Genomic DNA, 26361 nt, shown 5'->3' with positions numbered 1-26361 from the left:
AGTGTGCTGTGAGTACATTTGTGAGGGTAGCACTAATGCTGAATTACATATAGAGCATTTTGAGCAATATATTCAGCCAATCAAAGGGTGCCTTTTTCAGGTCAGGCATGTTTCATGTAAGAAAGATAATGCAAAATATTATCATGCACAATTTACATCACTGTCACCTGTTGCCAACATCTGAAAGGGAAAATAACACTCATAAATCTCGAGCAGCAGGGTTACGGTTAGATCTTTATGAAGCAATTGCAGGAAAAGATTTAACTTTCACTATAACAGTAGGTGGTTTCCTTCATTACCAAATGGTTACAGTGTGATGCAACACAGTGGTAAAAACATCAAACTGAATATGAAGAGTTAAAAAAAAACAACTAAACAAACCCCCCCAAACCAAAAAAACAACAACTCTCAGGTCATCATTGTGTCTCTTTGCTGTTGTTCTAATATTTTACTTTTTATAATTAACATATAGTTTGAATTATACGTTTCTTTTAGCTTTATACAGCATCCAAACTTTCTAGATAACAAGGTTATGTGACTATGATATGGATATATGCGAATAGGGATGCACACTGCAGAGTAAATTTGTCACACAGCGAGGAGGGGAAAGCTTTTCTGTCAGGAAAGGTTAAACACCAATTAAAAGCGGCTGTGCATGGGCAGTTTGATGCTGTTTATGCATGTTATTTAGCTGACTTGTTTTTCAGTATGGTTTATGAAAAACGTCTTGCAATAAAGTATAGTCAATTTCCTATAAATACTTCATTTGGATGAAAGTGGCCCTTTCTGCATATGTTTTGCTTGAAGCCAAAATTCACGATGAATGAGTCCAAGAAAAATATATCATAAAATTAATTAACTGTTCTCCTTGACCATCTAAACTAGCCCCTTTTCCTGTTCAGCAGTTTTCAGAGAAACTGCTGGATGGCTAATCAAGGGAGTGCTGCTGCCACTGTAGCTGGTTAGTCATGGAAAGCATTCAAGTAATGCTAACAGGCTGATCTGAGCTGCTGGAGACTTGGTTTGCACACTCCTGACTGATTACAGACTGAAAAAGTGAGAATATATTTGCCCTAGTTCGATTTTGTCTATCAAATTTGCACTTTCTGATTTACAGTGTATAGATGAACAATCAACTTCATATAGTTCAGGGCCGTAGTGAGGGTTATGTTTTGAGGGCTTAGTTAATATTTTGCTAAATTATAGAGGAGAGAACTTTTAGTAAAACTGCCTCTATGATGCAGACTTTAGCAAAGGGGGTTATTATTTATAATTGTGCGAAGGTTCTACATATATCTTGAGGGTTCTTCTGATTTGTACTATGCCAGCATATTATGCTAAAGTGAATATTTGCTTAGACTAATAAATCAGTAATGCACAAGGACACATTTACATACACATATTTACAGAGATAGCAACCACAAAGACATTGTTTTTGACTAATCAACATCTCTCTAATGACAGAAGTGCTTGATTAGCCTTTAGCAATTCTCAGGCATCTCTCCCAGCAAGGGAAAGTAACTAAACAGTTTCTTGACCTGCTATGAGAACTCCAAACAATCACAGTGTGTTGCTGCTTGTACAACTAAAAAAAAAAATGAAGAGACAAAATATATATGGGAACGCACAATAAATAAAATGGCTTCCACAGAAAAAGCAATATTTCAAAATCCACAACATGTCTTGTAGTTAAAAAGATAAGGCTACGTCTCAAGTGTACATTTCTGTCACAATACGGCCGTGTGCAGGCAAGAGTAGGACCCAAACGCAAACTCACAGAGTCAAAAGCTAAACTCAAAAAACACAGCTTTATTGCTGGCGTGAAGTGGGACACGAAAAACAACACAAAATAAACTAAACTGGGAAAAACTAAAGCACAAGGAGCCACAGGGAAAAATCACACAGCTATGATGGAGGACGCAACACTGACAAAGAGAAACATGGGGCTTAAATACACTGAGGGATAACGAGGGGGAATGAGCCACAGGAGGAGAGCACAGCTGAGAGTAATTAAGCAGGACGAGGCAAGGGAAGCAAAACTAGAAACATTAACATAGAACAGACTGTGAAAGTAAAACAGGAAACACACTGACGGAACTCAAGACATGTGGACTTAACAGACTGGGGGAGACAGAACATAGGGATCTGAAACATGGAACAGAAAGGCACAGTAGATCAACATGAACATAACAACGCCACAGGGGAAGAGTAAAACTGAACACGATGAACACAGAAACACCAGACCTCTTCACAATAAAACAGGAAACATAATGAGACGTAGACATGACAACCCAAACTTCACAATGTAAGACACAGACATGAAACACATGAAAAGCAGGGGAGATTTACCATAGTTGGAAACACGAGGGGGAAATAATAAGAACTAGAAACACTTAAGCATGATAACAAATGAACTTAGGAACCTGAAGGGCTTACATAAACTAAAACATCAAAATGAACTAAAACTCAAAACACTGGGTCATAAGACCCAGGATCGTGAAAATTTCTCTATAATGAAAAACAAAATCTCACATTTGCTTCATTTTATTAAGGACCTAATTCCCAGCTTCTCGGATCTGCATTGTGTGCTTGTGGTGAGATATTAGAAATGGAAGGTAGCAAAAAAAGCAAGAGAGAAAAATCAAGCGTTTTTGGCAATTAAGAATAGACTTATGGGTGATGAAGGCAGAAGGCATCAGGCAGAAAAAAGGAGTTGCTCTTAGGAAAGACTGGAGGAAGCAACAGCAAAATGAAAGTAAGCACATCATTTTCTCAACCTTCTTTGCAATGCTGGATACTGGAAAGCAAAATAAAGCTGTGGTGGAGCAGAGATACAGAGACAGCCGCAGTTAATGCAGTCAAATAGCAGGCTTTTTGCTACACAGCAAACCACAACTCATGTCCGTGCACTCTTGTCGTTCCTTCACAGCAGTCGCTTGGCCTTTTACCCTGTCTTTCTGTGGTTGTGGTACAATGCGTTTTCTGGATCGATAGCCAACAAAATTCAGTGATGGTTTTGATGTGTACAGTACAGGCTATCATTCCCTGGAGACTTGGCCCAGATTTTGTATCACAATTTACAACTGCAAGACCTAAAGTCCTGCATCAAGAGATCTGATACAGTCTGTCCGCAGGTCTTAACAGAAGCATGCAGTTGACAGACTGAGTGAAGGATTTGCATGCTTGTCTTCAAGAAGAATGTAGTTGCAGGAGGCTGAAATAAGATAAAGCAAGTGTGGCAAGTGTCTGTCTGAGAGTGACAGCTGCTGTCATCGGTTGGCATCAACTTGGTGTCTGTTGGCTTTTTCTTTGCATTCTAATTTTGTTCACCTTATTCCAACTCTTCTGCTTGGTCCTTCCTCTGTAACCACCGAGACTGAAGAAATCTCAAGGTCAGCACAACTATGTGTGTGTGTGTGTGTCCTGTCGGCTCTATTCCTCATATCTATCTTATATCTACCCAGTCCCAATTCAAAAGATGCCTGCATCTCTTCATATTTTCTGTCACACAGGGAAACATGAGGACAAATGCAGATACCACTACAATAAAAAGGGCAGCTAACTACATAAAAAAAAAAACCCAGAGACTTCAACTTTGCTTTTATTTTGGTGTTTGCCTGCAAGCATCAAATATACTTGTTGTAAAGAAAAGAAATCATTTTCATATTGTTTTCTCAAGCTTCCCCAAGGAAGCAAACAGCACAAAATTGCTTTTCCCGAATGCTGGAGGAAATACAGGCTGTATTATCAAATCTAATCATCATCTCTCCATCAAAACGTTAAGAAAAGATTCTGTTTTCCAATTTTAGAGGTCAGAGCATTAACCAGAGAACTCCCTCTAGCATTTAAACCGTGAAAAACATACATGTAATTACACAATCTGTATAGAGAATAAAGGAACACGTTTTTTTTTTAGAAGTAAGAGGCTATATAACTTCTTTTTTTCACTTGAAACATAGCCATCGGGCTGTGATCCCTGAAATCCGGGGGCTGATGGTGGACTATGATGGTTGACCCATGCAATTAGTGGTTCTGAAGTTTCACTGAGATAGGAGCTGAGCTAAAAGTTCAAGAAATGGCCAAATCTGTTACATGACTTCAAAAACAAGTAAAAGAAAATGTGAATGCTACAGAAATACAACATCAATTGTCAAGAGTTACCGTGGAGCTTTAAGTTAGCTTTACACAATATTCTAAGTCAGCTTGTGCTGTGACGCATATCCTTGTAATAGAGGACTTGACTCAACTGGTAGCTGGTTGTATTCTGGTTTTATCCTGATATAAGAGAAAGTTTACTAGGCAACCATATGCAGCAACTAAGTCACTACTTGTGGGGGGTTTACAGTTTCTATTTTAATGTTTCTGTTTCTGAACCTCTGCGAGATTCTGGCTGGATTCTGAATGCAAGTAGTTCATGTGAATTTCGGTGTATTCAAACGGCAACAGATGTGCGATTTTTGCCAACTTATCACAGTTAATTGCCGTGTTATGACTAACAGATTGCATGTAATTACCAACTTGACCCCTTTCAGTCACAAAACTGAAAGCAGACTGAGTCCATATTGATGTTTTATAGCCATCTTGTGGCACCAAATTCACTCTGGAGAGGGCAACTGACTGCGAGCGGTCATAGAGCTGGTCCCCGTCTTTGAGGCAACCATTTCAAAGGCAATAAGAGTGCAAGTTTATTGCATATGGTTGCAGTAATTCTGTTTGTGCCATGCCTCTTGACACTATTTTCTCTAGTGTGACTGCAGCAGAAGAAGTATGAATGTGTAAAACCTGTTACTCTTAGAAACCTGACCTGAGATCCTGGTCTTTGGAAAGATGCTGCGTACAGTTTGTGTCGATGTGACTGTCTGATTTGCCTTTTCTGTAGGCACTGCTACAGCAAATTCATAACTTTTTAAAAGAAATGATGTAAATTCATGTATTTGGCAAATCGCAGACTCGTAATGAACACGACTATAGCATTATTCAGGTTTTTTGTTCTCATTTAGGCACTCACGCGCTTCTTTTAGATTAAGGAACAATTGTGGCCTACCTTCATAGAAAAACAGTGTGACTTGAGAAAAAAATGTTTAAATTTACAGTTAGGGAAAGATGAAAGTTTCCTTGGAGATTAACCAAACTGTGTTATTGTGTAAACCTAACCTCAAATAAGAGTTTGGAATCAAATCCTTTATAAATAAAATGGTTTTTCCATTCACAAAACATTGCCTCTAAATGTAATACAGCGTGCAACTGCACTGAATCATTAATTCAGTCTGTAAAAAACAGCTTTCTTGCTAATGTGTAAGTGCATAAGAATTGCATATACATGTATAAACAGCGCTACAGAGCAAGTTAAAGAAGAGAGACGCTATCAATAGTAACATGATGTTTTTCATTATTTAGTACTACTGAATGAGTGTTCCCCAGACTCAGGTTTTAAAAGAGTCTAAATATATATTTAAAGCTGCTGAACAATAACAAGGCAAAGCCCAAAGAGTTACAAAGTCGGCGAGTTTAAGTGTCTTTTCGTGTCCATATGTGTGTGAGTGATGTATTTGAACAGTGTAAATATCTCTTCTTTGGGTGAAAGTGTGAAATACAGTAATGCTTTACTGCAACTGTTGATAAGGTTCACAGTGATATGCTGAGTCTGTCAGGTAACACTTACACACTCTCCCAAACACACACAAACACTTCGAAGCTAAGGGCTGAATCAGGCAGGCAGTGAAGGGCTCCCTGAGTTACAAACACAGACAGCAGTGTAGCAGCTCACCCGCTTCGCTATCTCAAAAAAACTAATGCTTCAGAATACACAAACACATATGTTTTGGAAACAAATATTTATATATAATTTTTCACTCTAAGCGATTAGTCATTAACCTCCATTGGAGTGATCTCTAATGCAGGAATCCAGCAGGTTAAAACCTTGGAGCTCATTTGGAATAGCCATGTCCTGCATGTGGGATGTATCTATCAGAGGGAAGGAAGTGTAGTTTTCATCAGTGTGACTTCTGTGTGTGTATTTCTGTGTGGTCTGTTCATGTTTTGTGTGCACAGGGATAAAAATTAGCAGCGCTAGCAGGTTGCTCTGACAAGTCCTGTTAATGAGAACATCCTCTAGAGCCTTTTGGGCCAGTGAAAGAAACCAGAGGCCATAATCATCTGTTCAGCCTGGAAGATGGCGTGGAGGGGAGGAGGCTGCAGAACAGCAAAAGGCATTCACAATTACACCACACCATCTGCAGCGGAGGTGCTACCGTGTAGCCGAAAGTATGAGCACTGGGCAGAGAAGCTATTTAGAACAAAGGCCCCAAAGCGTCACCTTTGCAAACTATAAAGTAGGTCAGAAAAAGATTTGTGGTATTTATTGTGGACATTTGAGGACACAGCACATTAAATAGAAAAGATTAAACATAAACATACAGCAACCAGGAGTCAGAAAGCCTCTAGGCAAACATGCTTTAGTGATGTAAGGCATTGTAGCAAAGTCAAAACTTGCCAAAGACAGGTTGTCCCCACAGGGTGTGTGACAGCTCTATTTAACATTGAGTTAAACATGTCATGACAAAGCTCTAATCTTGTTTTAAAAGCCTAGAATGTAAAAGAATGCAAAATATCTAAGTCTATCAAAGTGTCCTGCTATGCAGTTTATGTGCTGTGCTGTGAGTAGGTGTATAGTATACACTTGTATGTCTATATATCTTTGTGGGGTGTATATCATGTGAGTGAGTAAGAGAGATGTGTGCGATCAAACATGTGTGCACTCAAATATGTATTCGCGATAAGTTGCCAATTTGGCTACAGTTGACTCACCTGCACCTGGCTCAGTGAGGCAAAGCCAACTGGCTCCTCACGAGTTTGGGAATCACAAACCAAGTAGAGGGGTTTAGAAATGCATGAGGCGCTTCTCTGCGTAACATTACCATGATTCATCTTCACAAAACTGCGAAAGCTTGTGATAATCGCTTTAGCTAATCCTTGCACGCTTCGGGCAAACAAGCATGGAGAGAGTGAAGGGGTGGTTCTTTAACCCCTGGGGGGAGGAATGAAATGGGTAATGGGGTTGGTGTGGGTGAAACATGGTCAGAGTAAAGATGTGCATTTCTATTTACCCGTTTCAGATTTTTATTCACCCGTTATGTATGTGTGTGTCATTGCACGCCACCTATGGTCTTCACAAACAGTTTCAATATATATTAAACTGAAATCATGGAAAGTGTCCAGCACCACTAATGGCTGTAATAATTAAAAGAGACATAATGCTGTTTTTGTATCTGTGTGTGTGCAGATGCCATTTGCTTGAACGAGGACAGGAAGTATGAGGAGAGAACAGAGGAATGAAAATATTTAAAGGTCTTATCAGCCATTGCTTCACCCGTGTGTTCCTGTATGCATAGTGTCAAGGTCAAGGCTCAATCTGTGTGTGCCAATATCTCTATTCAGACATATCTATCATTATCTATCAAACCTTTGACACAAACATAATTCTCTGTATTTTCTGGTTGCCAAGTCTCACCTGTGCTGCTTCTATTCCTAGACGTTGGACGGCTCCAGAGTAAAAGCATAAAGGTTTATACCTGGACTGACATCTTCGAGGGATACGGCCTATAGAGATGGCCACAGGATCACCTCATTAGCATTAGAAGGTGCTCTTCTTCCTGACAAGTGAGACTTTCCTGCACTGCTTTCACAAAATAATGAGCAAATATAACCCCTAATGGCTATATATATAGGTAACCATGATCTCAAGAGACCTGAAGCAAAAACCATACACCGTGAGAGGAGTCTTGGGCCTTTCAAAGTTTATTGCAGTGTGGGTGTGAGGAGGAGTGCACAAAGTAAACAAAAGACTTTAAGAGGAGGAAATGATGGTTGAACAGTGTTTGATGAGAGCTCTTAGCCTGTAGCTATAGAGCATTAGGCACAGATGAACCACAGCCAGCTCCCACACTGTTAATGTGGAACACATTACAACTGCACAATGAGTTATGATTGCCATTAAAAAGCAAATGATTCAGACTTCACAGCTGGATTTAAAGGGCTGCCACCGCTGTGCCCTGTCCTTTCTCATTCCTGCCCACGCTTACTCCGCTGACACTCTGGCGACAATCACTCCACTAGACTCGCCTCGCTGAGTATGTCCACTCACATTTAGGATGCTCTTCCGTTGGTGTGAATGCATTTATAGTGTTTTCTTTTGATGATTCAGTTTATAAACCAATTTGAGTAAGGCTGTATGGAGGCAACCTTGATTTTTAAAGTAAAAGAGTGCAAAAGAATAAATAGCTAACACGTCACATTATTAAGAAAAATGTGATGAGTTGGTGCTTGTGCACCAACTCTTGACTCAGCTAGTAGGTGATCCTTCTGTCATCTAAATTCGTTATCTCTCCCTTGCACTTTCAGTGCTAGCATGAGACCTAATAATGGCATTGTTCATTTTGGTATACCATGTGGGAGCACAAGATGAGGGCTAGTGGGGAGAGAAAAGGGAAAGAAGAAGGAATCAGTAGAATCACAAATAAAGAGACCTCTCTTCAGATTGTGCTTTCGCCCACATGATCTGGCTCCCCCTCTGGGGTCAGCGGGCTAGCTGTGAAATGAATGAGAGGCAAAGCGTGGGCAGGCGCTAACGCTAAGATAATGACACTTTTTTGTCAGACCTGGCCTAAAGCTCAATTTCTTGGCAAATGAATTTATATGCACATATATATAGCCAATCAACCCTAATATAACTGTGTATACATACAAATAACAGACAATACAGGCAGAGAGACAACAGCTGTGCCCAGTGTGTGAGCGGGACTGTGCCTTGAAGGAAAGGCAGTCGATGTCACAATAAACATCCTAATCTTGAAAGCTATTTCTATGATCACAAGCATGCCCAATTTCCCAGTTTTATCTTTTAAACATCATACCCTACTGGGATTTATTCAGTGGAGGCAAAAGCTATTGCTCTTCTTTTTTCATTTTGAAAAATACCACACGTCTGGAGTTACTTCATAAAAATGTAATAGCATGTTGCACCTAGTCGGGGGTTCATATGCATGCTGAACAGTTGTTGTTAAAGCATTAGCAGTCATATATTTACTTTGATCTTCTATTTCCTTTACTCTTTTCCTTATTTTTCCTCAATCTCTGCCTTGAAAAGATATTTATTGTGGAATCAACATGCTAGCATGCAAGCTAGTCGAAAAAGAGTGATACGAAGACAATAGCACGAGAAGCCAGACCTCTCTGTCGGTCAAAAAACATAAAGGATCATCGAGATATCAGCTGGCAGGCTCTGCTGTCGAGTCTTTCTTGCTGTGCAAAAACTAATTTTACTTTGTGGTTAAAAAGAGGCCATGGGAAACAGGGACATCTGGTCATCACGCTATGACAAAAGAGAGGCTAGGAGTACTGACTGTTTGTGGTTTAAACCTACTGGCATCTGCCACAGACTAGAAAGACAGAAGGAGAAAAGCTCTGTTGTTTGATCCGTACAAACACAGCTAACAGGCTAAGAGAACTTCCACACTGTGTTAAGAGCGTCAGTGGTCAAAAACCTCAAACGTTTCTCTCCAACTACCCCACAGTTGAGGAAGACTGCAACAATTATAGGAAAGAAAAATGTTTCCCTCCTAGAGCATTTGAAGAAGAATTTAAGGCAGATTTTTTTTTTCCAGTTTGGTTTAATATGTGGACCCTGGCGAGCTGGCTTCGATCACAGGGGAGGAAAAAAAAGAGTGAAAACTGCATTTTCCTATTAGACTGCGATTTAAATTGGAAAAAAAAAACTAAATGAAACCATCAAAGCAATGACTGGTACTAATTATCACTGCTGTTTAACATCAGACAAACAAACAAACACTGCAAATATTAAATGTGTTCTCCACGGGTTAGATTGAGCCCCATTTATTTTAAGTCCTGCTGGAACTTGATTTGTGGCTGCAAACACCCATGCTGTGCATCAGATATCCAACAGATGCTTAGTGACATCTAAACCAGTAAAGACAAACTTAATGGTACAGTCACGCAACCTACCAAAAGGGGGAAAGGACCAAAAAATGATAAGATGGGAGACGAATCATAAAGTGTTAAGCTTTCGGAACAGATAATTAGATCAGTAACAACAGAGCACAGCAACAGTGTCAGCAGGGATGGGAATGACTCCATTGCATTTGACAATTGCACAATGTGCCTGTCTGATAGGCATATATCATTTTCAGTGATTGACTCAGATTTCACATCATGAGAGCTGTTTAATACCAACAACAATGCCAGGATAAAGAAGTTTATTGTTCAATAAATCACACAGTTTTTTTTTTTTGTTTTTTTTTTTGCTAAATCTCTCCCTGAGTCATTGGATCTTCTCCCTCTGTCACAAACGATCACTGCCTGCACAACAGCACAGTGAAAGACAAAAGTCCTGTCAGTGCTTCATTAGGCTGCTCATTAGGAAGCTGGCTCGTTCATAGAAAGATTCTCCATGGCTGACCATTTGAGTCAAAGCTAAGTCATTTCTCTTGCTCTTGCTTGCAAGGCTGAGGGCTTGAGGTCAGCAGGCTCCGTCATTATTAGTTCCGTTAAATTTTCTCTGACTGGTTCGGATCTAATGACCCAATCCTGGGGTCAACCAGCCTCAGGCCCTGTCTGCATATCTTCCCTCTGAGACGCAACTTTGCATTGTATCGGTGATGTAAATCACTTTCCTTTTCTTACATGACTGTTGCCCGCAGGCTTCTGACACTATAATTGGAACTGAATGACGCACTTCGAACATTCAACTGCCAGCACTTGTTTTCTGTTTATAGTGGTACTGAACGCAGCTACACCATTCATTCAGCTGAGTTATAATAAAAGCATATTCAAGAATGTTTGTTAATCCTTGAGTGATTAAAATAAAATCACTCAATTCTGCAGCATACATCACTTGCGGTTAAAGCGATTGCCAGTCATGTGTATATCAGCAGACAATGTGAGATGACATTTGGTCCCAAATGCTTCAGATTATAGGAGGTCATGCTTTCAGAAAAAGCTTTGTTAGAGTGTGACTCCTGCCTGCTGTCCTCCAAATCTTCATTTCATGAATATCGCACACATAACCCTTCCTTTTTATACATGTTTCCTTCTGCTCCAGACCGCTCTTTTTTATGTGCATGTCATTAGAGGGCTTTCTCTCAATACAACATAAGCCTGGGTTTCTTAAGAAAGTGTCTACAAATTTCTAAATTCTATTAGAGACAAGGGAAACACACTTCCAAAAGATATTTGATCAGGGAAAAGATGCAGATGCAGTCAAAAGGATGATTGTGGGTCCCAAACAGTACAGACTTTCCAACACCTTCCTACCCTCTCCTTATGGTGCCTGAAGTCCAGTATATTTAATTCATATAAGGCCTTTAAATAGGCAAAAACCAGAAAAACAAATAAATCATACATTGCTGTGGACGCTGTTCAGTGCAAGCCGTTTCAAACATTCTCAGAGGTTACTGCAATAGTGATATAAGTTAAAACATTTTTCCAAAGTCCATTATAAATAAAATAACAGTGGAAAATTAAGTCTCCAATCATACTGAATTGGTTTTTCACACTTAAATGGCTCCATTGAATAACAGAATAAAGAGCCGTAGCAGCGTTATTTGTGTGGTCATTTGTTGTTTTGTATTTTCCTAACTTAATGCGTCTTTTCCCTTCACAGTGTGTTAATGCGGTTCCTACCATAATGAGTGTATATTCATTCTATAATTACTGGGTGCAATACAAACTGCTTCGAACAGCTTCCACATACACAAAAGTGCAGTGTAACAGCATGGACAAAAACGCATACGCACTAAGGCTCGAGTCAAAAGACACTCACAGGGAGCTCAAAGTTTAAAGGCTTTCGTTCAATCATTGATCAGAAGATGAAAACGGCACATTTTTTTTTACATTTAAGGCTGTGTGGGAAGAGAAAGGGACGAAAGAATCAAAAAATATCAACCAAATTGCTATTTATTTTCATAGTCTGAGATACTTGTGTAATAAACAGTAAAAAAAATACCACTGGCTAACATTTGAAAGTAATAGTGCAAGTGAGGTAAGAAATAAAATCATAATGGTATTTCTCACATTAGAGATCGTCGCAGTTTCCAAATAATGAGTTAGTTATTTGTAACTGGGAGAGTACTGCTATTTGACTGGAGCTATGTGCTTTTATTATCTTGATAGCATATTATATTTAGTATCATGTGAAGTCAACTCTCAATTACTCACATTTTGTTAATAAATCTGAAAGAAACAGATTTTAAACGAGGCTCTGATGTAGTAGACTTTTAGGGAGAAAAAGTAATTATTGTACTTTTGATAATTGGTTAAAACCGTTGCTACAACATAAAGCTGTAATTACCCCTGCCCTAAGACCAATCAACCGACATGATTAAGATGTGGAAATAATAGGATGAAGAAAATACAGACAATGAAGGACAGCATAAGCTTAGCAACTATATATGATTATCTTGAATGCAAAGAGTTACAATGTAACACAAAACATAAAGATGATCCTTTAACATTGTTCACTTGGTGGCTTTAGCTCAGGAGGTAGAGCAGGTCATCTACCTAACTGAAAGGTTGTTGGTTCGATCCCTGTCTTCTGCAGTCTGCATCCTTGTGAAAGACACTAACTGCAATTTGATTTCTGATGTAACGTGTGGGAATGTTAGACAAAAAGCACTTAAACAAAGAAAAAGTGTTTGTGTCAATGAGGTGTGTTACTAAAAAGGATTTAACATTTTTAAGCAAAACTTAGAAACACAAGTAGCAACAAGCTGGAGCTATCAACCATTAGTTAATAGCTCATGGACTCAGTAAGTGAGTTTCCTATGGCTGCAGTGAGAAAGCAAGATAATCAGGCCCTCCTGGATTCCATCGGAAGACTTGGAAACACTTGGTAGTACAGAATAGAGCTATCACTGAAAAACCTGCTGGACACGGCTATACACCAGGAATAGAATCAAACTCCTACCTCTACCTCATACAAATAGCAGCTGATAAATTAAAAATGAGCCCAGACAAAGGTTCAAAACAGCCATCTCTTGTAAAAACCCGACTGCTGGAGGGGACGAGGGTTCAGGGAGGAGAGTGTGAGGGTTAGGCTGGTTGCAGTGCTGTGGAAAAGCAACACAAGGCGGAGCATCAAGTTGCGTCGGTGAGGTGCGTATAATACATTTTTAATACATCACGGGGAAGATTATTCTGAACTCTTGTCCACCTTCTATTATCTGATGATGGTCCTATTATATGTTAGGTATTTCAATATGATTGAGATTAACTCTGAAATGGACAAAATGGAAGCCGCAGAGACAAGGGGCAGAAACAACACTGAATAAGTGGCAGAGTGTTGCAGGGGAGAGGAAGAGATGTGTGGTCTGTCAGCTGGTTACTGTGTGGGGAGTATAATCAGAGGGAGGGAGAAGAGCATCATTATTCAGAGTGAGAAGCTGGCAGAGAGATGCTGAGAGGTAAACCAGATGATGGAAGAGCCTATGATTCCCCTACTCCCCTCTATCACTGCCCCCAAGTCCACCCCAGTTAAACCCTGAATTTGGTGTTGAGAGACGAGGAGTGCGCAGCAGCAGGCACAGTGCTACCCATCACTATCGCTATGGGGAACATGGTGCTGCATTTACTCTTAAATCAGAACATGGCAGGGGGTTGAGTGAGCTCACTGCTTTTGTGTGTGTGTGTGTGTGTGTGTGTGTGTGTGTGTGTGTGTGTGTGTGTGTGTGTGTGTGTGTGTGTGTGTGTGTGTGTGTGTGTGTGATATTGTGCCAAAGAGAATATCACTTACACATTCATCTCGTATCTGGTTATTTTCTATTGATTATTTTTTAGTGTCAATGCAGTACGCATACCAAAGAAAAAATCCAAACGGTCACCATACACTATATATATTAAAATGTAATTTGTAAAAACATACCGTACAGTCATATAAAAAAGACTGACTTCATTCAATAAATTATCAATAACTTAAAAGTTACTTCAAGTTAGTATGTTCTGCATGAGTTTATCAGTCTCATTGTTGTAGAGGACTTCTGGAGCTGGATTTTTTTACAACTTTGCTTCAATTACTTGAGGTTTGTGGGCGATTGTTTATGTACAGCTTTCTTTCAGTCCCACCTCAGCATTTCAATCAGGTTGAGGTCTGGATGTTTACTGGGCCATTGCAACACCTTGATTCTTTCCTTTTTCATGCATTCTGCTGGAGATTTGCTGGTGTGCTCGGGATCATTGTTCTGTCATTGTTCGACAGATGGCCCCACATTTGACTCAAGAATACTTTGGTATACAGGGGAATTTATGGTTGACTCAGTGACTGCAGGATGATCAGGTCCTGTTCCTGCAAAACAAACAAAGTGCTCGACAGCTGCTATGATGTGTTTGTGCTGATATACTATGTTTAGTTTTAGCCAAATTCTGCATTATGACCAAACATCTCCACTCTGGTTTCATCTGGCCAAAGGACATTGTTCCAGACGTCTTTTAGTTTGTTCAGATGTAACTTTGGAAACCTAAGCTGTGCTGCTGTGCTGTTTTTACAGAAAAGAGGCTTTCGCCTGACACCCCCACCAAAGAAGCCATAATAGTGCAGTCTTTTTCTAATTGTACAATCATGAACTTTAGCATTTAGCATGCTAATGCCTGTAGAGATGTAATTCTTGGATTAATTCTTACAACTTCTCAGGTTCTCAGTCTGATTTCCAAGTGAATTCTGAGATGTTCCCTCCTGTAACAAAACTGACAAGTGTGTTTCTCTTATCATCATCAGAATCATTTCTCACTGTAGATTGATGAACTTCAAATTTCTTGTAAATGACCTTGTAACCCCCCCCCCCGTACCTGTAAATACCTTAAGAGATATAAAATACAGAATTGCAAGGTAAAAATATAAAATATATTTCTACCTTGCAATAGATAAAGTAACTGCCTGCTTTTTATCTTTCAAGGTGCTTTATGTTCACCGAACGTGCCTTTTCTCTTACAACTATATGATGTGAACAGAGATTAACTACAGACACATGCTCTCATTCATTCTTAAATTGTCCTTTCACTAGATCTCAGGAACCAAAAGAATTACAGGCCACACTTGAACAATTAAGTCCGCCTTCTGTCCAGATACTATCATGGCTGCACAAAGTAAACAAGAGCAGATAGAATTGTGCCCCAGGAACTGAAATGAATCACAGTCTGGGGTGCTCCCCTCTTTTTTTTTCTTCTAACACAGATTATTAAAAATGAGAATCATATATCTCCTGCTCCATGTAACATTCCGTTAAAGAGCTTAGTCAAATAATTAATTAATTTCATTTTTTGAAAAGAATGCTTGCGTGACTTTGTGTATGCGTGTGCATGTATATAAACAAAGATGAGGATTGTGGGAAATGTACCCGGGACATTTAGTCAACGATCAAATCAGTGTCTTGCTGACAGCAATTGCTTGTGTAGCTGTACGTTAGGTTTCCCTGGTGTAGTATACAAAAGCTGTAAAAAAAAAAAAAAAATATATATATATATATATATATATATATATATATATATATATATATATATATATATATATATATATATATATATATATAAATGGAGATAGCGATGACATATGTGCAAACAGACAAAGCTGAGATAGGCTGTCAGTCCAGAGGTGGCTATCTCCTGCTTCACAAGTCTTCTCAGCTTTTCTCAGCAGATTAACTGTCTGGCAAGCTCAACCCTGTTCTGGAAATGACAAATGTCACTCTGAATAGTATTTGTGACTTGTAATTGATTTGTCAGAGCACATCTAGCCTGCCGAAAAAGACACCGAAAAGCAAGAGCAACAACAGCGTTGCTTTTAAAGGTTTTTACCATTAGAATATAAAAATTTCCATGATTTCAAATAACTTTCATGATACAGAATTAAAAAAACAACAGCAGCATAAAACAGAATGAAACAACAGAATATTCCTTTTAGCTCGTACTTTTCCATGCCTTTGAGAATGGAAATCCTCGGAAGTCAGACAGTTCTTTGGGGCTATAAAACAGAATTTCTCATTTAACACATGCAGAATGAGATGGATAATAATGAGGACGTGATGCAATTTGAGCTTCATTCCGTTTTTATTCTTTTTACAGTTTGCGCTCGTCTCTCCAAACCTGCCTGCATGCGCATGTGTGTGCACGGCCAGCCGAGGGACTAGAATGTTCTGTTCGGGTGCAACAAATAAGACAATGGAGTCCCTTTATGGAAAGCAGAAAAAAAATATTACATGCAAATTCATAGAAATGAAACATAAGAGCACACAGGCAAGCTATTTTCAAAAGACTTCTCACACTTTCCCCACAGACATCTGGCAAAGTGAACACAGTTTGTACCACATCTTAGCATCGTCCCAGACATCAGCAGCATTCAAACCGCCACTTCATGAATAATGTTTCACCACTGTGGTGAAGAGGCACTCTGTGTGCTACATAATGCTGCTGCCTACAGTGGTACAGGGAACAGGATGCTGTTGTAAACCTGTGAACTCTGTCATCCTTTATTGAAGATGACATGTACTTTTAGCACACATCGCTCCCAGGCTTTCTCCCCTGCATTGTTGGTTTTAAAGACACTACTGGGAGCCCTCGCTGAAAAACAGGTAGCACTACAGATACATAAAACACACAGGGCTATAGTCTTTGATTGTGCAACGTAAAACACACCTGGATATAGATCATTGTAAACTCTCACACACATACACACGCACAAGCATGCCCCCACACACAAGCGTCTGCTAGATTATCTTCTTCTGTACAATAACTTGTACTTGTTAGAGATGCAGAGGCGTCGTAATGACAGCCATAACCATTTTGAAGCAGTTAGTCTAGTACCCCCGCAACCCTCAAGTCTGCTGGGAAGGCTACTTCACACACTCTTTTATTGCCTTCATGAACATTAGTATCTCCATTTTATTGGAGTCATCGTCACCATTTACCTGACAAACGCGGCCTCAGCAGGATTTCTCTTCTCTCGTTGTCTCTCTCTCATATGCATACGCGCACACACACTTAATAATAATTTGCATTTATAGTGATAAGCAAGAATCATGTATTTTCAGTACAAAAAAATACCCTAAAGATCTACAAGATTTTCATACACGTAATTATTATTTAGATCAAAGTCATGCATAAGTCTGATTAGAGATACTGTAATTTAGGGCTGAACGATTATGGAAAATAATCTAATTGCGATTTTTTGCCCCAATATTGCGATTGCGATGCGATATGCGATTATTTTTTAAGGTCTTTGTCTTCTGTATTATTAAACAAAGACAAGCAATACATCATATAGTATGGCCAATAATAATAATAATAATGGATACTTTATTGATCCCCATGGGGAAATTACTTGTTTTTCTCTGCATTTGACCCATTCACTCAGTGAAGCAGTGGGCAGCCCACTAAGCAGGCGCACGGGGAGCAGTGTGTAGGGACGGTACCTTGCTCAGGGGTACCTCAGGGTAGCCGTTAAGTGGATTCGAACCGCCGACCTTCCGATCATGGGGCGACCACTTTACCTACTGAGCTATCCCTGCCCCTGAAATACTATATTACATTAATTTTAAACTGTTCTTTCATGGAAGACAGACCTCTGTTATGATGACATGAGGTGATGCATGAATTGATGACTGACATTTTTATTTAACTTCTTCAATCACAACAGTATATTTGAACATACACAATAGTTTATTTTTAGCTTACAAACATCTGAGCATAAAGTGCTGACAAGGAACCCTGGTGTAAACATTAAAATGAAAGTCAGTACAATGTGCAGATTGCAGAAATATACATAAAAAAAATCAGTGGCTTTACCACACTCAGTTTTTCGACATCTGTGAACTACTAGACAGTCATTCAATTAAAAAATAATATTAAATAAATAAAACTAATAAATAAAAAATACACACATCTTACTGATCTCTGCAGTCGGTAACATTACACATAAAGTGCAAACATAATAGCAATTGTATAAACACACACACAAACACGCCTTTAAAGTTTAAAGGCGTGAAATTGGACGGTCTAGCCTTCTGATTAGCGTCACCGCTGTCTCGGTGGAGTTTAATAAACTCGGCCGTCTGCTTCTTGCTATCTAAAATATAACCAGACACTGGTGTAAATTCTCGACTGTCTCATACTTCTGTTTAATAAGTTTTCTGTTTGACGTTTAGTCAGCTGTGTGAAAACCAAGGAGGAACCCACCCGGGGGATTAATAAAGTTTTATTTTATCTAATCTAATAACTTTAATCTCAGCCAAACCGATTTACTCACGAACAAACAAAACACTGAAAAAAGCCCAACAATAACATTTTTAGGTTGTCTAAGTGACTTATATATTACGTTTAACCCGAGCAGCGAAACTCCGCGGTGATCTGAAAATGATGTGCCGGGAGTTGTGCCGTTCTCGGCCGCATCAGTAACCCTCGAGCTCCCGGCTAGCTGTCGAGCTGGTGGGTAGCAGACGCCTCTGAAAACGTCGAAGCACTTTTGCAAATATGGGATATCTTGATAAACCGAGCAGATATTTGATGTTTACACAACTACTTTCTCGCCTGAAAATATGTTAAAAGTTTATTTTGTGACCCAGAAAGATTAGTATGAGTAATTTTAAAACTTAGTAGCGGCCGCCATTGCTGGAAACTGGAGTTTGGCTGGGCCGCGCTATGAATTCTGGGATATGGTAGTAATTTGGACAGCCTTCGGCGCGTCGCTGTGACGTAATCGGTCTACAAATGCGGCCTCAGGAGGATGCAGCCCATGAATTGTATAATATAATCGCAGTATAATCGCAGCCTTTGCGGTTAGAAAATTGCACTTGATCATGTCGCGATATTATCGCAAATGCGATATATCGTTCAGCCCTACTGTAATTTAAACAGAAGGAAACCGGCTGTGAGCAAAGCTCTCATTGACAATGATATATATTATAGAAATAAAAATATTCATGCAATGGTTGCGATACAATTAAAATATGAGATGTTATCAAAAAATAGTGGGAACTTGCCAAAAACCTTACACAACTTTAAACTGGTCGATCGTTTTCAATCTAACTTTTATTTATAGATCGCTTGGTAGAAATCCTGTTATGTTCTCTTGTACTTCCACCTTTGAAATCTCCTCTAGTGTGTTAAAATAGTGATAGCTCAACTTGAATTTCATTTTTGTGATGTTGACCAATTGACATGAATGTAAATGTGTTGAATGGGGCCAGTGGAGAGCCAAGATTATATTTGTTATTTTCTGTGGTTGCAGTGTGTGTTCTGTGCTGGAACTCTTTGGCATGTACCACAGGTCACCACAGTAGGACTATAAGAAGAAGATGACGTGGGCAATAACAGTGGAAAAATGATTAAATGATTAAACAATGACGTATAATTAGGGAAAGTGAATATTTGTGGAAGACAAAACTGGTGGAAAAAAAAATCATTGTCAAGGGAAAACAGTTAACAAAGATGGAAGATTTTTAAAATAAGTAAAACTGAAAGCAATATACCATAATTGTCGGGCTATAAGCCGCTACTTTTTGCACAAGCTTTGAACCCTGCGGCTTTTAGTCAGGTGCGGCTTTTCTATGGATTGTGCATGATTTTTGTGATATCGTAAGACGATTTGTTTTGTTTGTTCCGCTGTTGTACGGCACTACGTTGCCTGGCGGAAGGATCGAGGTTCAAGAGTGGTATGTTAGTCACATGTCCGTCCGCCAGGCAACGTAGTGCTGTACGAAGTAGCGCGAAAAACAAACTTCAAAGTAGCGCTACGCATTCAGCGGGAGGCGTGGATGACGAGCGGCGATAAACTTGCGAAAAGCAAGTTATGCCCAACTCCACCGGTGGATTCTGACAGCGTGGAAAAGTGCGAAAACATCCACGATCACCAACGGATTTTGAAGGGCTGGACTGCTGCATGATGGAGAGGAGGACACCGCCACGGCCCTTCTGAGGGTGTTCGACTCTGACACTGACAACGAGGATTTCTTTGGTTTTGAAAGTGACAACGAAGGAGAGAAGCGGAGAGTGGATGACGAAGCCATCCTGAGCCTGTTCGTTTCCGACATTGGAGAAGAGGACTTTGGTGGTTTTAGAGTGCAGGAAGAAGAGAAAGATGGTGAATGACTGACTTTTCTTCTCCGTGTCACTTCACCTGAGCCTAAAAGGTAGTCCGAATCTATTTTTCTGGTGTGCTGTAGGTTACTGTTATGTACTACATGTGCAAATATGTACCCATAACTTGTTTTTCAAAATATTAATAAAAGGGGTGTGTCTCCAAACAGCCATCTCTTTCCTGACAATTCCCTTTGTGCATATTCTCTTACATATGATAAGTCAACATTGAAACACCTGCGGCTTTTAGTCAGGTGCGGCTAATGTATGTACAAAACAGGATTTTCCCCTGATTTTAGCTTGTGCGGCTAATATTCAGGTGCGCTTTGTAGTCCGGGAAATACGGTATGTGATATACTAAAAGAGATCTGAAGCATATTTTCTCAATATATTTTTTGATCCAACAACACAGAGTAATGATTTCTGGCACATTTTCCCCTAATCCCAGGGTGGATGTAGACGATCCATGGAACAAGTTAAAGTTCTTGCTGCACTTGAGCTATACATAACGTCTTGCTTGATCACCATCAATTGCCTTGTGGCCTTTTTCAGTGTAAGCACATTCTGTACAACACTTTAAGGTGGATCGGGAAGGAATAGGAAAAGATACAAAACTACGGATATAGATCTACATACACACGTGGCATTGAGGCACCAACAAAAACTGGATGGGCACATGGTCACATGGTTTAGTCAATCATTGTCAATCATCGGATGGTTTATTAAAAGCTATTGTAGGGCTTTCAACTAAATAAAGTGACATATTTTAAATTAGACAGAGCATGGTCAACAGAGGGAGTCAGTGATGACATAACTAGGTCATATGCACAGTTATAAGCTATGACCTCAGGTCAAGTGAAGTGAACAGGGTATAGTATTGTGTGCTATGAAGCACCTTTTGTGACCTCTTGAAAACGTGGGCACTTTCACTTCATGCCAAATGTTTTTGGTTTGACACAACATAAGAAAGTGGATTTGTGTCTCTGCATTATTATTCTAGTTAATCTATTTATTCTATTTATATAAAGATCCAGTAACCAGAACAGCCTTACTCTGCCTGGATATTAATTATATGAGTATCAGAAATTCTTCTGGAGAGGAGAACACCACTCTGTCAATAGATATTCTCTTCTTTTCTGTTTTAATGAGGGTGGTGGAACATGGAACATGGATATGATGATGACTGGGCTCATAGCATACACTTAACATCATTTTCAGATTAATCAAATCTTTCAGCGAGCCCTTGTACCCTATGGATGTAGAGACTGGCAGAGACCACTCCCAGTCCCATCATGAAAAGAATATTTCATCAGATAAAGATGATTATGGTACAAAGAAAATAGTTGTACTGATTTCCAGTGATCCTTCCCTCCAAAGGAAACGGGGACCCGAACAACTCGTCATGAGATTTGTTCTGCCAAGTGTTTCTCATAATATACTTATAATAATAATAATAATAATAATAATAATAATTTATTTTTTATGACTCTGGTAATAGAAGATGGTCCAGAAGTACAGTTTGAAACATGTTGTTCTGACATCAATATAGACTGATCCTACTGTGCTGACAGATCACTGTGCATTCCTCTATGGACCCTTATGTCGGGCCCACAGTGATAAATGCTGACATCGAGAAACATAAAACTTCTGTGATGGGCAACTGTTTGTGTGTGTGTGTTTGGGTGTCTGTGTGTGATGCAGGAAGACAGATGTGAACAGAAGAATCTCCAGGGCTGCTCAGATATATCTAGGGATTGCTCTGTTGGTGTACAGTGTGAAGTGCTGGTGGTTAAGTCCAGTCTGGCTGTATGTCTCAGATGTCAGGGATATACTTTCCTCCTTTTCAGCTGCGGCAATTCACTGAAGCGGAGATTACTCTTAGAGACAGCACGCACACCATAATCCACCAGACACCTCTGTCCCTGTGGCTCTCGGGGCAATGGGATTTCTTTTGATGTAGGCTCCACTGACCTGTGTTTGTGTGCGTACTACCAAAACGCAATTACAAAGAGATAAGACCACACAATAAGCTGGTCAAAAGTGGAAAAAACACATGTTCAGTCCAGTGGTATTTTTTTGAATACTTTGGCTCTACATTTTGGCACTTCTCTTCATCTTTCTTACTATGCAACCTCTGTCGCTCTTTCCTCCTTTCTTTCTTTTCTCCTTCTTCATTCTTATTTTAGACACAATTTTTTGTCCAAATCCTTTAAATGGAGTAATATATATATATATATATATATATATATATATATATATATATATATATATATATATATACCGTAATGGTTGGGCTATAAGCCGCTACTTTTTGCACAAGCTTTGAACCCTGCGGCTTTTTGACCTCGGGACTTCCAGGTTATACTCGGCACAGATCTTGCACCCTGCTGTTATGTGCTGGATTGTCTCTGGGGCATCTTTACACAGCCTGCACCTGGGGTCTTGCCTGGTGTGATAGACCCCAGCCTCTATGGATCTTGTACTCAGAGCTTGTTCTTGTGCTGCCATGATTAGTGCCTCTGTGCTGTCTTTCAGTCCAGCTTTGTCCAGCCACTGGTAGGATTTCTGGATATCAGCCACCTCCTCTATCTGCCGGTGGTACATACCGTGCAGGGGCCTGTCCTTCTATGATGGTTCCTCGTCTCCCTCCTCTTTCTTGGGTTTCTGCTGCCTGAGGTATTCACTGAGCACTCGGTCAGTTGGGGCCATCTTCCCAATGTATTCTTGGATGTTCGTTGTCTCATCCTGGACTGTGGTGCTGACACTCACCAGTCCCCGGCCCCCTTCCTTCCGCTTAGCGTACAGCCTCAGGGTGCTGGACTTGGGGTGAAACCCTCCATGCATGGTAAGGAGCTTTCTTGTCTTTATGTCAGTGGCTTCTATCTCCTCCTTTGGCCAGCCTATTACCCCAGCAGGGTACCTGATCACGGCAGGGCGTAGGTGTTGATGGCCCGGGTCTTGTTCTTACCGTTCAGCTGACTCCTCAGGACTTGCCTGACCCTCTGCAGGTACTTGGTGGTTGCAGCCTTTCTAGCGGCCTCTTCATGGTTCCCATTTGCCTGCGGGATCCCCAAGTACTTGTAACTGTCCTTTATGTCTGCAATGTTGCCTTCTGGTAGTTCAATCACCTCAGTTCTGACTACCTTCCCTCTCTTTGTTACCATTCGACTACACTTTTCCAGTCCGAACGACATTCCAATGTCATTGCTGTATAGCCTGGTAGTGTGGATCAGTGAATCCACATATATATATATATATATATACATATATACATATATATACATATATACATATACATACATATACATATATATACATATACATATATACATATATATATACATATATACGTATATATATATGTATATACATGTATATATATATGTATATATATATATATACATATATACATATATACATATATAAAAACACCCAGCACGCCCCTGCGGGCGGTTTATCCTTCAAGCTCGGGTCCTCTACCAGAGGCCTGGGAGCTTGAGGGTCCTGCGCAGTATCTTAGCTGTTCCCAGGACTGCGCTCTTCTGGACAGAGATCTCCGATGTTATTCCCGGGATCTGCTGGAGCCACTCGCCTAGCTTGGGAGTCACCGCACCTAGTGCTCCGATTACCACGGGGACCACCGTTACCTTCACCCTCCACATCCTCTCGAGCTCTTCTCTGAGCCCTTGGTATTTCTCCAGCTTCTCGTGTTCCTTCTTCCTGATATTGCTGTCATTCGGAACCGCTACATCGATCACTACGGCCGTCTTCTTCTGTTTGTCTACCACCACTATGTCCGGTTGGTTAGCCACCACCATTTTGTCCGTCTGTATCTGGAAGTCCCACAGGATCTTAGCTCGGTCATTCTCCACCACCCTTGGGGGCATCTCCCATTTTGACCTCGGGACTTCTAGGTTATACTCGGCACAGATGTTCCTGTACACTATGCCGGCCACTTGGTTATGGCGTTCCATGTATGCCTTGCCTGCTAGCATCTTGCACCCTGCTGTTATGTGCTGGATTGTCTCTGGGGCATCTTTACACAGCCTGCACCTGGGGTCTTGCCTGGTGTGATAGACCCCAGCCTCTATGGATCTTGTACTCAGAGCTTGTTCTTGTGCTGCCATGATTAGTGCCTCTGTGCTGTCTTTCAGTCCAGCTTTGTCCAGCCACTGGTAGGATTTCTGGATATCAGCCACCTCCTCTATCTGCCGGTGGTACATACCGTGCAGGGGCCTGTCCTTCCATGATGGTTCCTCGTCTCCCTCCTCTTTCTTGGGTTTCTGCTGCCTGAGGTATTCACTGAGCACTCGGTCAGTTGGGGCCATCTTCCCAATGTATTCTTGGATGTTCCTTGTCTCATCCTGGACTGTGGTGCTGACACTCACCAGTCCCCGGCCCCCTTCCTTCCGCTTAGCGTACAGCCTCAGGGTGCTGGACTTGGGGTGAAACCCTCCATGCATGGTCAGGAGCTTTCTTGTCTTTATGTCAGTGGCTTCTATCTCCTCCTTTGGCCAGCCTATTACCCCAGCAGGGTACCTGATCACGGGCAGGGCGTATGTGTTGATGGCCCGGATCTTGTTCTTACCATTCAGCTGACTCCTCAGGACTTGCCTGACCCTCTGCAGGTACTTGGTGGTTGCAGCCTTTCTAGCGGCCTCTTCATGGTTCCCATTTGCCTGCGGGATCCCCAGGTACTTGTAACTGTCCTCTATGTCTGCAATGTTGCCTTCTGGTAGTTCAATCCCCTCAGTTCTGACTACCTTCCCTCTCTTTGTTACCATCCGACTACACTTCTCCAGTCCGAACGACATTCCAATGTCATTGCTGTATAGCCTGGTAGTGTGGATCAGTGAATCGATGTCTCGTTCACTCTTGGCATACAGCTTGATGTCATCCATGTACAGGAGGTGGCTGACAACTGCTCCGTTCCGTAGTCGGTATCCGTAGCCAGTCTTGTTAATGATCTCACTGAGGGGGTTCAGGCCTATGCAGAACAGCAGTGGGGACAGAGCATCTCCTTGGTAGATCCCGCACTTGATGGTAACTTGTGCTATGGGCTTGGAGTTGGCCTCTAGTGTTGTACGCCACATCCCCATTGAGTTCCTGATGAAGGCTCTTAGGGTCCCATTGATCTTGTACAATTCTAGGCATTCCAGTATCCAGCTGTGGGGCATTGAGTCATAGGCCTTCTTGTAATCAATCCAGGCAGTGCACAGGTTGGTCAGTCTGGTCTTGCAGTCTCGGCTGATTGTTCTGTCTACCAGTAGCTGGTGTTTTGCACCTCTGGTATTCTTGCCAATTCCTTTCTGTGTCCCGCTCATGTATTGACCCATGTGCCTGTTCATCTTAGCCGATATGATGCCTGACAGGAGCTTCCATGTAGTACTGAGGCAGGTTATTGGTCGGTAGTTGGAGGGGACCGCTCCCTTCTTGGGGTCCTTGGGGATCAGGACCGTCCGACCTTCGGTTAGCCATTCCGGGTGTCTCTCGTTAACTAGCAGCTGGTTCATTTGTGCTGCCAGACGCTCGTGGAGTGCAGTCAGCTTCTTCAGCCAGTAGGCGTGAACCATGTCGGGCCCTGGTGCTGTCCAACTCTTCATACTGGAGACCCTTTCTTGGATATCTGCCACTGTGATGGTTACTGGACCCTGTTCAGGGAGGTCGCTGTGGTCTGCCCTCAGATCCACTAGCCACTGAGCATTGCCGTTATGGGTTGCATCCTTCTCCCATATGCTCTTCCAGTATTGCTCCGTCTCCAGCCTTGGTGGTGCTGTTCTCTTATTGTTCCCTTGCCACTGAGAGTACACCTTTGCTGGTTCTGTGGAGAACAGCTGGTTTATTCTCCTGCCTTCTATCTCTCTGGTGTACCTCCTCAAGCGGCTGGCCAAGGCTGTGAGTCTTTGCTTGGCAGTTTCCAAGGCCTCAGGTATGGACAGCTTGCTGTATTTCTTAGGCACCTTATTTGTCGCACCTTTCTGCAACTCTGTTAGTTGGCTAACCTCCCTCCGTGCTACTTTGATCTTGCCCTCTAGCCTCCTTCTCCATGGAGGGTACTGCCCCTTGTGGCTGTTCAACTTGTAGCCAAGCATCTCACTGATCACTGCTGCCGTATTGTAGATCAGCTTGTTAGTGTCGGTAATCGTGGTTGTAGGTATTGCCCGTAGTGCTGCATTAACATCATCTAGCAGACCTTCTGAGGGTACTTCACGTAATCTTGGTAACCGG

At 41.1% G+C, this 26361-nt stretch overlaps 1 protein-coding gene across 1 annotated transcript in view; it reads right to left on the bottom strand.

Annotated features, from left to right (window-relative positions):
• The window catches only part of LOC146645400 (cadherin-4-like), a 252601-nt gene that overhangs the window by 96219 nt on the left and 130021 nt on the right, over window positions 1-26361 (bottom strand). The window lies entirely within an intron of this gene.

The sequence above is a fragment of the Rhamphochromis longiceps genome, linkage group LG20 (genome assembly GCF_057381845.1).
Source record: "Rhamphochromis longiceps isolate RC_006_pf linkage group LG20, R_longiceps_female_GT1.1, whole genome shotgun sequence".
Classification (NCBI taxonomy): domain Eukaryota; kingdom Metazoa; phylum Chordata; class Actinopteri; order Cichliformes; family Cichlidae; genus Rhamphochromis; species Rhamphochromis longiceps.
This window is presented reverse-complemented; position numbering and strand designations above follow the sequence as displayed.